This window comes from Myotis myotis, unplaced genomic scaffold, assembly GCF_014108235.1.
Source record: "Myotis myotis isolate mMyoMyo1 unplaced genomic scaffold, mMyoMyo1.p scaffold_m19_p_2, whole genome shotgun sequence".
Taxonomy (NCBI): domain Eukaryota; kingdom Metazoa; phylum Chordata; class Mammalia; order Chiroptera; family Vespertilionidae; genus Myotis; species Myotis myotis.
The window spans coordinates 18,959,888-18,973,035 of record NW_023416324.1 but is presented as its reverse complement, the minus strand read 5'-3'; the positions used below and the strand labels follow the sequence as shown (position 1 = coordinate 18,973,035).

At 52.3% G+C, this 13,148-nt stretch overlaps 1 long non-coding RNA gene across 1 annotated transcript; it reads left to right on the top strand.

The window, feature by feature from the left end:
* Positions 1-20: 20 nt before the first annotated feature.
* On the top strand, positions 21-6,205 carry LOC118676473. The gene is made up of 3 exons (XR_004974116.1): positions 21-419; positions 2,142-2,192; positions 2,391-6,205. It is a non-coding gene; the product is annotated as an uncharacterized LOC118676473 (long non-coding RNA).
* Positions 6,206-13,148: the final 6,943 nt, after the last annotated feature.

Here is a 13,148-nt window from a genome sequence, read left to right as displayed (position 1 = left end):
CACCCGCCGCCGGAGGGAGGGGCCGCGCCTGCACCTGGGCCGCCCCGCAGCTCAGTGGCGGGGCTGGTGCGGGGCGCCGGGAGCCTGGGGCTGTGCTCGCCTGGTCTCGGGGAAGCTGCTCCCTTAGGGGCGGAACTCCAACCGAAAGGGAAAGGACTGTGGCCTGACACTGGTGAGGACTTCCCGGCCTGGGTCTCGGGCTCCCGCGGAGCAGGGGAGCTCCGGGTTCCGGACCTCAGTTTGGGGAATAATGGGGAGGGTGCCCGCGGCAAACCTCTCAGGCCCCCTTCGGCAGCCTCCGCAGTAAAAGCAGCCACGCACACCCCTGCACGGTGCCCCCTCGCCTGGGACCTCTCCACGCCATCTCCCTCCTCGGAATGATTGGAATCCGGACAAGGACGGCTGCAGATTCCTGAGGGGTGAGGCGGGTGTGCGGTAGGGGCTGCCGCCCTGCCCTACAACCCCTCCTAGGGTCTGCCCCCTCTACCAACCCTGAGGGCATCCTGCTTGGCACCTGTTCTCCTCCAGGGCCTAGTGGCACGAGTCCTGACAGCTGGTGCCCTCCCCCTGCCCAGAACCCTCCTTCCTGCCCGGGGGCATAAACCCTTCCTTTGCCCAGGCTGGCCTGGGCCCCAGACAATGGGGCTTCTGTCCCGCCAGGCCCGCTGTCACCTTTTACCTCCCCATTGCACAACCCCCTGTCTTCCAGGCGGCTGGGTGAGGGCCAGAGGCCTCTAAACTGCAGGGAGGAGGGGAGAGACTACACCTGGACAGATCCCCCTCCCCAGGCCCGGGCCTCAAAGCTGCCCCTGGGGAAAGGCAGGGGTGGTGGGACTGAGCACCAAGCTTGGGGATTCCTTTGCCCTCTCGCTGACCTCCCCACATCCCTCCCCGAGCCTAGGGCATCCTCAGCTGGCCAGCAGGGGGCGGGGGGGGGGGGGGAGACAAGGACAAACAGGCATCTGTGACTGGGTTACCCCCTGCCAGGGGACAGGGGACTGGGCAGTGAGTCACCAAGGGGATCCTGCCCAAGGGGGGGGGGCGGGGTGGAGAATGGGGGAATATTGTCCTACAGCCCCAGCATTGGCCCTGACACACCCAGGAGCCGGCCCATGTGCTCCCTGCGGGGGCCTGGGACTAAGGCTCGGTGGGAAACTGAGGCTCAGAGGTCAGCTGTATCCCCCTGCCTGCCACTGCTCTGCTGCTTTCCCTCCAGTCACCTTTAGTCACCCGACACAGGCCTCAACACCTTCCTGGTAGAAAAGTCCCTTTCCATGATCACACCTCCAGCCACCTTTCTGCACGCGGCCTCTCCGTCCTGGTAAAGGTCACATAGGCAGGGGGAGCGTGTCCACCTCCATAGACCATTTCAGTGCGTTCCTGGACTGAGGGCTGGCCCAGGGGGACATTTGGCCTGTCCTTTGCCTGAAATCACACTCTGAAGGCCACCCCTCTAAGTCTGTGTTGTGTGTGTGTGTGTGTGTGTGTGTGTGTGTGTGCCTGAGTCTGTTTGTCTGCTCTGTGCTGTGCATCTGCCTGGAGGCTGCCCCTGTGCTGGTCACGGGTCTGCCTGTCTGTGCCAGTGCACTGGTGCCTGTATGTGTGTGCTTGTTGGCAGGTGTGTCTGTGTGCACAGCTGTGTGACTGTCCCTGTCTGTCTGCCTATTCACTGGGTGTCTGTGTGTCTGTGGAGGTGTCTGTGTCTGTCTGGGGGTCTGGGCTGCCCTCCTGTCCTTGCCTGTCTGTCCATCTCTGCATAGGAGGCAGGGACACAGAGCAAGAGATCACACAGCCAAGAGCGTGGCTTGTGTGTGTGTGTCTGTGTGTGTGTCTGTGTGCGTGTGTGCGTGTGTGTCTCTGTGTGTGTGCGTGTGTGCGTGTGCGTGTGTGTGTGTCTGTGTGTGTGTGTCTGTGTGTGTGTCTGTGTGTGTGTGTGTGTGTGTGTGTGTGTGTGTACGGGGGGGGGCAGTCCCTTCTCAGCACGGAGCTTGGCGCTGAACCCACTGGAACCTCGTGACTCACTGGGCTGCCTGGCCAGAGGAGAGGAAAAGGGCAGGGCTCCGGGAGGGGGGCTGGAACCCCACTTTCCTTTTCCATGGCCTCCTCCTTCCTGGTGACTCATTCATTCTCTGGTCCAACAGCCTGAGGCAGAGAGAGCAACAGGTGAGGAGCCGCAGCAGGACTCACTCATGGTGAGGCTTGCTCCTGGGGGGCAGGCGGTGGCTCAAGGGTGACTGTGCTGCCTCACAGTCCCCATCTGTACCCAGATGCTCCCTTGGGGTCCTCTCATGCTCTTTTCTTTCTGCAAAGGTGGGGGGGCAGTGAAACTGAAAAGGGGCCGTGACATGCCTAAGGTCACAGCACTGACCAAGCTTCCTCTCTCTCTCCAGAGGTCCAGGGCTCCCCCTCCCCCTGACAGCTGCTCTGGGTGCTCAGAACCGGCCATTCTCCCCTGGAAGCTGAGCAGAGCCTCCTGGGAAGACAAAGACCCATTGTCCTCGGCTCAACCCAGGTCTGTGACCGAGGTCCCACTACTCCAGGCCTGGAGGCTCAGCTATTTCGGTCCCAAATGGCACTCCAGTTCAGGCTTGGGAGTCTCTTGCGTCCCACTGGTCAGCACTGGGAGCAGTGGTCCCTGGGACTGAGAGTGAGATCCGGGCCAGGCCTACCGTGTGGGTGTTGGGCCATGTCATGACATGTCAGGCTCCTGGGCTGTCGGGTGGTTGCCTTATAAAAGTGCTGCCCGCAGGGCTGCGTGACAGGCAGGCTGTTGCTCTGCGGGAGCATGCTGGGGCTTGCGGCAGATAAGATTAGGGGCCACGTGGAAGTGCGTCGTACAGAGCGGTGGCATGCCTTACTCACTGATGTTCTCATTCATTCTGCGCATATCTGCCCAGCATTCACTGTGTGCCGGGCTCTGTGCTAGGGGCTGAGTGTTCAGGGTTGAGCCACACAGACACGGGCTCCGCTGTCGTAAAGTCTGCAAATGAATGGGGAGACAGACAAATGAATGAGCAGAGATACCAAGGAATCACTCCACAGTGTGCAGTGCTGTGAAGATGTGCACATGGCCTGGGAGCCTGGAGCATGGAGGTGGCCCGGGAGGTCTCAGAGAGATGACATCTGAGCTGAGACCTGCAGGCCGAGGAGGCAGCCACTCCTGGAGCCCAGGCCGGGCACAAGTTGGCCTGTTTGAGAAACAAAAGAAAACCCAGAGTGGCTGCACCACAGTGAACAAGGGGGCGGAGGAGCAAGAGGGGCTGGGAGGTGGGCTGGGGCCCATCAGGCAGGGCCCCGAGGCCAGCAGCAAGCAGCTGGAATGACTGCGGAGAGATTTCACAAGCGCAACAGCCCACTCGGCTGCTCTGCAGATTACAAGGCCAACGTGGAGTCAGAGAGGCCAGGGAGGAGCCCATTGTAAGACTAGAGACGCTGAGGCTTGAAGGAGGCTGGTGGCCACGGAAATCAAGAGAAGCGGGCCTATTCAAGACCTGTTCTGAAGGTGGGACTCAGTGCTTGCTGAAGGATCAGCTGTGGAGGGCGAGAGAGCGGAGAAGTACAGGAGGACTTCTGGGTGTCTAGGCCGCTGGGTGCAGATTCTCTGCTCCTCCCACAAGAGGCGGACACTGTTTTCCTCCCTGGAACCTCAGCAGGCTGGGGGTGCGCTTGGACCATGGAGTACTGAGTACCCAGTACCATATGCCCCATGCTGATTTCCAGCTCAGACATGTCCAGAGGGAGGGGGACTGAGCCTAGGGAGGCTCCCGTACTGGAAGTTGGGCAGAGAGGAGGAATGATACATAGACCGAGCTCTGTAATGTCTGTGTATCATGGGTACTTTGGGGCCAGCTGAGCAGGAGGAAGGAGGAAGGCAGGCGAGAGAGCTGTCAGGAGCCAGGAGGAGAGAGAGGTGTTTCAAGGAAAGAGTGTTGGCCTGTGTGAAATATTGCCCAATGGTTGGACAGAGAAGTGTCCAGTAGATTTGGCAACAAGGAGACTGGGGCCACCTTGATGAGAGCCTTGTGAGTGGCAGAGTGAATACGGAAGCTGGATTGGAATGGCTGGACAAGCACACGGGAGCTAATGAATGGGAGGGAGCAACCACAGGAACTTTTCAGGAAGTTTCAGTGCAAAGGGACGCAGAGAAATGGGGCATTGGCTGGGAATAGACGGGTCGAGAGAGGGTTTTGTCCAAATATGAGGATATGAAATTGGGTCTCTGTGTTGATGACAGTGACCTGTAGGAGGGGGAGGAACTGACTCTGCGGAGGGAGGGGCTACACAGGAGCAATGTCCTTGGTAAAGATGGGGGTAACCAGAGCACAGGAAGACAGAGCAGGCCTTTGATAGAAGTGAGACAAAGTGACAGGGGTGGGGAGAGGGGGGATGGAGAAGATGGAGGATCAGGGACCAGGGGTGACATCCTTTTCACAACCAAGGCCCCTAGAGAAACAGCAGGGTGGCCTGAGGGTGGAGTGACCATGCGAAGTTGCTGACGATGAATCTGTAATGACTCTGGTCTGCCAGTTTGTGTGATGGCTTCCCGAGGTCACACGGCTTAGGGGCAGAACGGGATCTGGAGCCCAAGCCCTGAACTTGCCTCTGCAGAGGCTGAAATCCTCAGGTCCAAACGGACTCTCACACTGGGCAGTGTGTGTGGTCCTCAGGTGTCGGTGAGCCTGGGGAAGTGTAGGAAACAGAAACACAGCTTTCCCTGCTCTGTAATGTCTGTGTATCATGGGTACTTTGGGGCCAGTTGAACACAAAGGGCCCTTAAGTGCTGCTTCCTTGTGAAGTCTATTTGCTGAACAATGACACCATTCCCCCATCTCCATCAATGACACCATTCCCCCGTCTCCATCGATGACACCATTCCCCTGTCTCCATCGATGACACCATTCCCCGTCTCCATCGATGACACCATTCCCCGTCTCCATCAATGACACCATTCCCCCGTCTCCATCGATGACACCATTCCCCCGTCTCCATCAATGACACCATTCCCCCGTCTCCATCAATGACACCATTCCCCGTCTCCATCAATGACACCATTTCCCCGTCTCCATCGATGACACCATTTCCCCGTCTCCATCAATGATACCATTCCCCGTCTCCATCAATGACACCATTCCCCGTCTCCATCAATGACACCATTCCCCCGTCTCCATCGATATCTAAATGGCTAGTTTCTTCCAACCCCAGGCCAGGAATGCTGGGATATTTGGAGCTAATGGCTGCCTTCCTTCAATTCAGTATCACTTTCGCTAAAGAAACTGCCCCCAGGAATCGTAAGCTTGGTGTTATCAGCAGCAAACATCTTAGAAAACTGGTAGCATCTTCCAGTGACTGTTTACAGATATATTTCCAAGTCCTGATCTTCCCAGCCAGGGATGTTAATAAACAGGTCTTGGAACATACAGGAAGCTCTTCCATGGCTTCAAGCACGTTTTACACTTTTACCTTTGAATCCCTAAGCAGGAAGTGATAAGATCCCAATAGTTGAAATTGCCAGAGGGACAGGGGAGAGGGTGGAGGTAGAAGAGGGTGAAGGGGGATAAATGGTGATGGAAGGAGACTGGACTTGGGGTGATAAACACACAATGCAATACACAGATGATGTATTGTAGAACTGTGCACCTGAAACCTATATAATTTTATTAACCAATGTCACCCCAATAAATATTAAAATAAAAAAGACCCCAATAGTTGGATGACTACTAATCCAATAGACACTTTTAAGAGCTGGATCCTCAGGGGGAAATACTGTAATGTGACTTCAGTGGTTGCAATGGGTTGAATCCCCCCAAAAAGGTATGCCCGTGTCCTAATCCCTGGAACCTATGAATGTTACCTTATTTGGAAAGAGTCCTTGCAGATGTAATTAAGGATCTGTGGGTAGGCCCCAGATCCACTGACAAGTGTCCTTGTAAGGGACACACAGGGGACACAGAGGAGGAGGAGGTCCAGTGACCACAGATGCAGAGATTGGAGTGATGCGGCCACAAGCCAAGGAACACCTGGAGCCACCAGAAGCTGGAGGAGGCAAGAAACAGATCCTCCTCTAGGGCCTCCAGAGAGAGAACAGCCCTGTATAAACACCTTGATTTTGAACTTCTGGCCTCCAGAACTATGAAAAAATAAATTTCTGTTGCTTTAAGTAGCCAAGTTTACTAAAAAGAGTTGGTTCTGAATTCAATTTACTGAAATGTACCCCAATTATACAAAATTCTGATTTGGTTTTACTTTTGCCCTCCGGTTACCTAAGGTTAAGGTTGGGTGAGTACATCATGCACAGCGAGGCTTTCTACCTCACTTCTGGGTTTGCTATTAAAGATGCTATTTACCCTCTAACCTTAGCCCTTCACATTTCTCTGCCTCGATTCTTCTACACTCAGATTTTTCTCACTTAGTGTACAAAGAAATGGCGATGTATATTTTCATGTAATTTGATTTTGGAATTCTGTCACCTTATGTAGTGAGGTCTCCCAAAATATAATTTTTTTCCAATTAAGAAAAGAAAAAGTAGCCAAGGTTGAGGCGGTTTGTTACAGCAGCCCTAGGAAACTAATACCGTGGTCTTCTAGTGCAAGGTTGTACAGGCCTGAGAGCTACGTGTCCATTGCAATGTGCCAAATTCAAGGCCATATATATCCTGGTAGAGTGAGCCAGTGCAGAGCTGCTCACGTTGGGAAGAGCAGAACCAACTGGCTCAGACCAACCTACTCACCTAAAGTGGCTCAAACACTCACCTGCAGGGGCGAGGGCCCAATATTGAGGTCAAGAGCACAGTCTGTAGACAGATGGAGTGGCTTCAGATCCTGGCTTCCTCTCTCAGTGACTGTGAAACCTGGGGCGAGCTTGTTAAACTCTCCGTGCCTCAGTTTCTCCCTGTGTAAAATGGGGACACTATCAGTCCCTACCTGCAGGGTCGTTGTGAGGATCATGCGACTTAGTACACGTAAAGCCCTGGGGGGGGGGGAGGGGGGTGTCAAATGCTCCGCTCTTATTAAACGACCCAAATCAAAAAGGCCACGATGAGCTCAGAATAGCCAAGCAGACACAGAAGTGCTGAAACCGACACAAAGTGAGTCAAACCGGGTAAAACGACCCAAGACGATTGTAAACCTGCTCACGCTCCTTGGGTCAACCCACAGGGGAAGAAGGCAGAACCGGTCAACAGGCTTAGAACAGATCGGAGTCTGTACACGCTTGCACACTCGAGGGGTCCCTCCAGTCTCTGTGCACATCAGCTTGGAGGGTAAGGGACATCCCCAGGAGGCTCCCGGAGTGAGCAGTGACGGACAGGCAGCAGGCCCTGGACACCTAGGACACACCTGGGACAGACCAAGTCATATTTCCCCGTGGGCAATACAACCAGCATCTCCTATCTGGTCACTTACGTCAATCAAGGCTCCATACCAGGAACCAGCCTCACCCTCAATGGACAAGGGACTTGACCTCTTGCTCCAGGATCCCGAGGAACATCATGGATCCCAGAGGCAAGAAGGGCAGTCAGAACCCAAGGCCGCACTCGCTGGCCCAGGGAGCGAAGTAACTGCCGAAGGCCAGCAGCTCCGTGAGCAGCAGGATGAGGTGAGGGATACCCTTGGGCGCGTGGGGGTTCCAGGGGAGAAACCAAAAAATCAGAGGCTGTTGTGGGGCAGCTCACTGCAGTGGTCACATGTGCCCCAACTCCTAGGAAGTCTCTGGCTCCCAGTCCTTCTACCCCACCCCCAGGGTGCTGTCTCCAAGGGACGCCTGTAATGCATTCGTGTGACTCCGTGTCTCCCACTGGTGGGACAGATGCCAGGGAGGGGCCGGGGGAGCTGGCTCCTCCAAGCTCGAGGCTGGGTGGGCAGCAGCCCTTCTATAGTAACAGCCAGAAGCTGGGAAGATCGGGAAAGTCCCCGTGCCACCGCATGGCTGCTTGGGCACAGATGTGCTTGGGCAGATCTCAGGCCAAGGCCCTGGATGGGAGTGAGTGCCAGTCTTGGCGCTGCCTCTGATCTTGAACAAGCTGCCACTCTGGGCCTCACTAACCCATATATGACATGGGAGGGAGCTCTCCCTGGTCACCAAGGGCTCTAAAACTTATAAATCAGATAGCTCATTCATTCTAACCCTCTCATTTACAAATGAAGGAACGGCGACAGACAGGGAGGAATTGGGCCACATTCTCAAAGCAAGTGAGGGGGAAATAAAGGGGTCCTTCATTTCTTGTCCACCTACTGTGCGCTTGGTAAACTCCCTCTACAAGGAATGGTCTCTCCTGCACCCCAGCCATCTCAAATGCTGTGAGCATCTGCCACGGGCTGGGCGCCTTCTATGGGCTGGTCACATGACATGAGTCATCTCATCCTGCAGCCACTTTCTGAACTATTATCTCCATTTTCGCTGATGGGAAAACTGAGTCCCAGAGGGATGATTCACTCGCACAGCCACGTGAATTCTTGTCTCTAGTTCCCCCCTGGGGCAGAAGGGGAATAAGGATGGAATGCTGGAGGTCAAGGGTTGCATGGATGACATGCCCCAAAAGCCAGCTTGTTGAAACAGGGCCAGGAAGTAGGCTCAGGTTCAGAAAGAAACTGGGAGGCAGTGCCCCACTGATTCATTTTAAAACAATTGGCTTTGTTTTATTTTAAAATTAACGAGTTAATACATTCTCATGGCTCAAAAATCTATATAAAAAGCATGGAACAGCCCTGGCCAGTGTGGCTCAGTTGGTTGAGCATCATGGCATGCACAGAGAGGTCGCTGGTCCTATGCCCAATCAGGGCACATGCCCAGGTTGTGGGCTCAATGTCCAGTAGGGAGCTGCAGAAGGGAGCCGATAGATGTTTCTCTCCCTCTCCCTCTCCCTTCCTCTCTCGCTAAAACCAATAAAAACATTTTTTTTAACCATAGAACAAAAAGTCTCACCCTGCCTCAGGTGCCTCATTTGCCCTCTTGTGACTCCTCATCCCCAACCCCGGCAGGTCACCCCTTTGTATGAGTACCTTAGGTATTCCTTTGGAAGTTCTTTATGCAAGTACACAAATGAATACACGTTCTTAATGCCCTTTTCACATAAAAGGTAACAAACTACATCACTTCGCTGCCTTTTCCCGCTAGGCATGGGTCTTACAGATCTTTATCCGCATATAGAGCTTCCTCCTTTCATATTACTGCATGGTTTCTACTGTAGAGGTTGAAATAATTTATTTAACAATTTCCTATTGATGGACATTTTAGTTGTTACTAGATTTTTTTTTCTTTTTGGCGTCACAGTAATGTTGCAATAATCACGTACGTGTATTGTTCCATATACACGCAAATATATCTGCAGAATAAATTCCCCAACGTGGATTGCTAGGTTGTAGGTACTGTATTAGTTTTCTATTGCTGCATAACAAGTTACCAAAAACTCAGCAGCTTAAAATAACACCCATTTATTAACTAACAGTCTGTTGGTCAGAAGTCTGGCCTGAGGGTGGCTGGGTTCTCTGCTGAGGACGCAATCAAGGTGCTGGCAAGGCTTGGTCCTCAGTTGGAGGCTCTGGGGAAAATCAATCTCCAAGCTCATTCCCGACATTGGCCAAGTTTGGTTCCTGGTGGTTGTAGGACTGTGGTCTCTGTTTTTTTGCTGGCTATCAGCTGGGTGCCTTCTCAGCTCTTAGATGACACATACATTCTTTACGTGGCTTCCCCGAAATGGCACAATGAATTCTTCTCATGCTTCATGATTTAAATCTCTGACTTCTCCTTCTGAGACTGGCCAGAAAAAATTTTTCAAGGCCTTTCCTGATCAAGCCCAGCCCACTCAGGGTCATGTCTCTACCTTAAAAATCAACTGATTTAGGACCTTACTTACATCTAAAAAATCTCTTTTGCCATATAATGGGACATAATCCCAGAGTTCATGTTTTCATCATATTCACAGATTCTGCCCACACACAAGGGATCACCCAAAGGTGAAAGCCAATGAGGGTCACCTTAGAATTCTGCCTAACCCACGTGTGTTTGATAGATATTGCTATCTTGTCCCACTGGGTTGTGCTGAAGGCTCGGGCATTCTGAGAATATCTAAGATACTCATTGATGTTTCTCTCTCTTTTTTTAAAAATATATTTTATTGATTTTTTACAGAGAGGAAGGGAGAGAGATAGAGAGCCAGAAACATCGATGAGAGAGAAACATCGATCAGCTGCCTCCTGCACATCTCCCACTGGGGATGTGCCCTCAACCCAGGTACATGCACTTGACCGGAATCGAACCTGGGACCCCCCAGTCCGCAAGCCGATGCTCTATCCACTGAGCCAAACCGGTTTCGGCTGATGTTTCTCTTTTTAAAGATATTTTTAACTGATTTCAGAGAGGAAACATCAATGATGAGAGAGAATCATTGATCGGCTGCCTCCTGCACGCCCCACACTGGGGATTGAGCCCACAGCCTGGGCATGTGCCCTGACTGGGAATCAAACCGTGACCTCCTGGTTCATAGGTTGACCCTCAACCACTGAACACACTGGCTGGGCCTCATCGTTGATGTTTCTACCTTTCTCTCCCTCTCCCTTTTGCTCTGAAACAAAAGTTTAAAAGATTCTCTCTTTCTCTCTCTCTCTCTCTCTCTCTCTCTCTCTCTCTCTCTCTCTCTATATATATATATATATATATAGAGAGAGAGAGAGAGAGAGAGAGAGGGATAGTTTGCTATGACTTCTGGCTTTGAGTTATAGAAAGGTTATAGAAACCCTCCTATGGTCTCTTTTGGTGCTTTTAGTTTCATATTATACACCGGTCCTTGGAACGGGGAGCTTCGCTTGTCATTTCCTCAGCAGCGAGTGCAACGTTGAACCCCAAGGCTCGGGGTTTGGGGCAGGGAAGGGAGCTGCCATGGGGGGGGGGGGGGGGCTCTGACTTCCTGCAGCTCTCCCGGAAATCCCGGCCAGGAGACCTTCCCACTTCCCTCCTCCAGCCTTCATTGTATCCTGGGCTGGACCAGGCGCCAGGAGTGGGGGGAAATCCTGCCCTACCCGAGGAGCTTCCAGTCTGGAGTGTGAAAAAAGCACATGGCCAGACGGGAGTTCAAGAGACAGAACCAGAACTGGGGGGTGGGGGGGGGGGGTGGGGGGGGGGTGGGGGGGGGGGATGGAGATGAGGGTCCTGGTAGGAGGCTCCAGGAAGGAGAAGGCACCTGAGCTGAGCCTGAAGAATGAGGGAAAATGTAATGGCAGCGATGGGGGAAGGGGAACAGCAGGAGTAAAGACAGGGAAGTGGAAAAAACATCCGGAAGTCTAGCTTGGAGAAAAGGACTTAGCGCAGTGGTTTCCAACGTGGGGCAATTTGATTTTTAAGGGGGGCAATTTGAGAATGAGTTATTAACAGTGAATTTTTTGCACTTCTTATGGTTCTAGGGGCCTCATATGCAGTATATAAATATAATTGTGACATATTTATGCATTTCGCTTCTCTATAATGTTTTGAAGCTTTATTTGCTGTTTTTCATATCACTTCATATTATTATTATTTTTTTTAACAATTTCTTAGTGATTTCTTCCTCAGTACTTCAACTGTCCTTTTGTTCTTTTATTTTTCTCTTTCATGGATGCCATGTTCTTTGGAAGCTTGTTTAGACCAAGTTAGTGGCCTTTTAGGCTTCCTCCAAGTGAATAGAAGCTCACCTTTTTGAATAATAAGAATTATAGGTCACAGGCGGGGGCCGGGGGCCGGGGGGAGGGGCGGGCATCAGGATGTTACAGATGCTCAGGTGGGGCGTGGCCAAAAAAAGGTTGGGAACCGCTGACTTAGTGGATCATGGGGCTCACAAGGGTAGGGATAGAATGATTTCTCTCCTTGCATCTGCCAGAGTTTGACAAATGAAAGGAAGCAGGAGAGGCCTGGGGCTTTGATCCAAGGCGAAATCATTTCCCCTTTACTCAGAAGGTGCGGAGCAAAGACATCCAAGAAGAAAGAGGCCCTCCTCCCTAGGCTGTCGGGGAATCTCAGAACCTGGGCGCTCTCAGCACACCACCTCCCCCTGGTGGCTGATTTGGGAATTGTCAGTGACTGGCCTCAGGTGTCGGGTTTGAGCCCCGCAAGTCTGAGAGGGCCAGGTGCAGAGGGGGCTGAGTGTGTCTCAGAGGATTCAAAAGCCCCGAGATCCTGCCCCGAAAACGTCCGAGTTGAATGAGACCATCTGGCCAGGCTTCCTCATTACATATGGAGAAGCCACGTCTCGGAGGGGCCTTGGGGAAGAGAGCACTAGACCTGGGGTACGAGTCCTCAGCTTCCTGCCTGGCTCCGTTTCTTACTGGTTTTAGGACCCCAGGAAGGTGGCCTCCCCTCCCCCCTCCATCTCTGTAAAGTGGAGCCTGAGGTCTAATAAACTCCCTTTTTTCCTGGTAATGTCAGGCTGCGTTACTCGAGCAGTTCTCCCGCTGCAAGCTAAAAACGCTGGCGCAGTGGTCTAAACAGGAAGTAAGGTGGTACGAGAATTCTACCGAAGGGAAAACAGAAACTTAAATAAACCAAGCACAGAAGTCATTTTCATGCTGAGGGTATTTCTTCATTCCGGCCGGTTCAAACTGCTGTTTTGCTGACTCCCCTGGGCAAGGGGCACAAGTGAAAGCGGAAGCACGTGGTGAGGAAGCCCTCCCCGCAGCAAGCTCGGAGCCCAGCCGCCCGGGCGCTCGGTAAGCCTCGTCTGGACTCGTAGCCTCGTTTGTATCTGCTGGGTGGCATGTAACCTCGAGCCTTGAACTTGGGTTCAGATGACTCCAGACTGTTGGCACCTCCTGGAAAAAGCAGGTGCAAGTCTTTTTTGTAGGGAGGTATCTTCAGCCTCGATCCCAAATTAATGACACAAATAAATTCTTAAGTAAATAAGATCCCATGGCAAGCGCCAGAGGAAATAAGAGGCAACGAAAAACACCCATCAGGAATTTAGACACCGGAATTATTTTGCACAGAATATAAATAAATGAAAGGCGAGCTTGTAATACTGGCATGAAATAGGGAAACTATGAAAAAATGACAGTAAACTTGAAAACAGCCACATTGGGCTTCTTTCTACAAACGAATAATACAATAACTAAAATTAAGACGTTAATGTCACGTTTTTTGTTTTTGTTTTTTAAATATATTTTTATTGATTTCAAAGATGAAGGGAG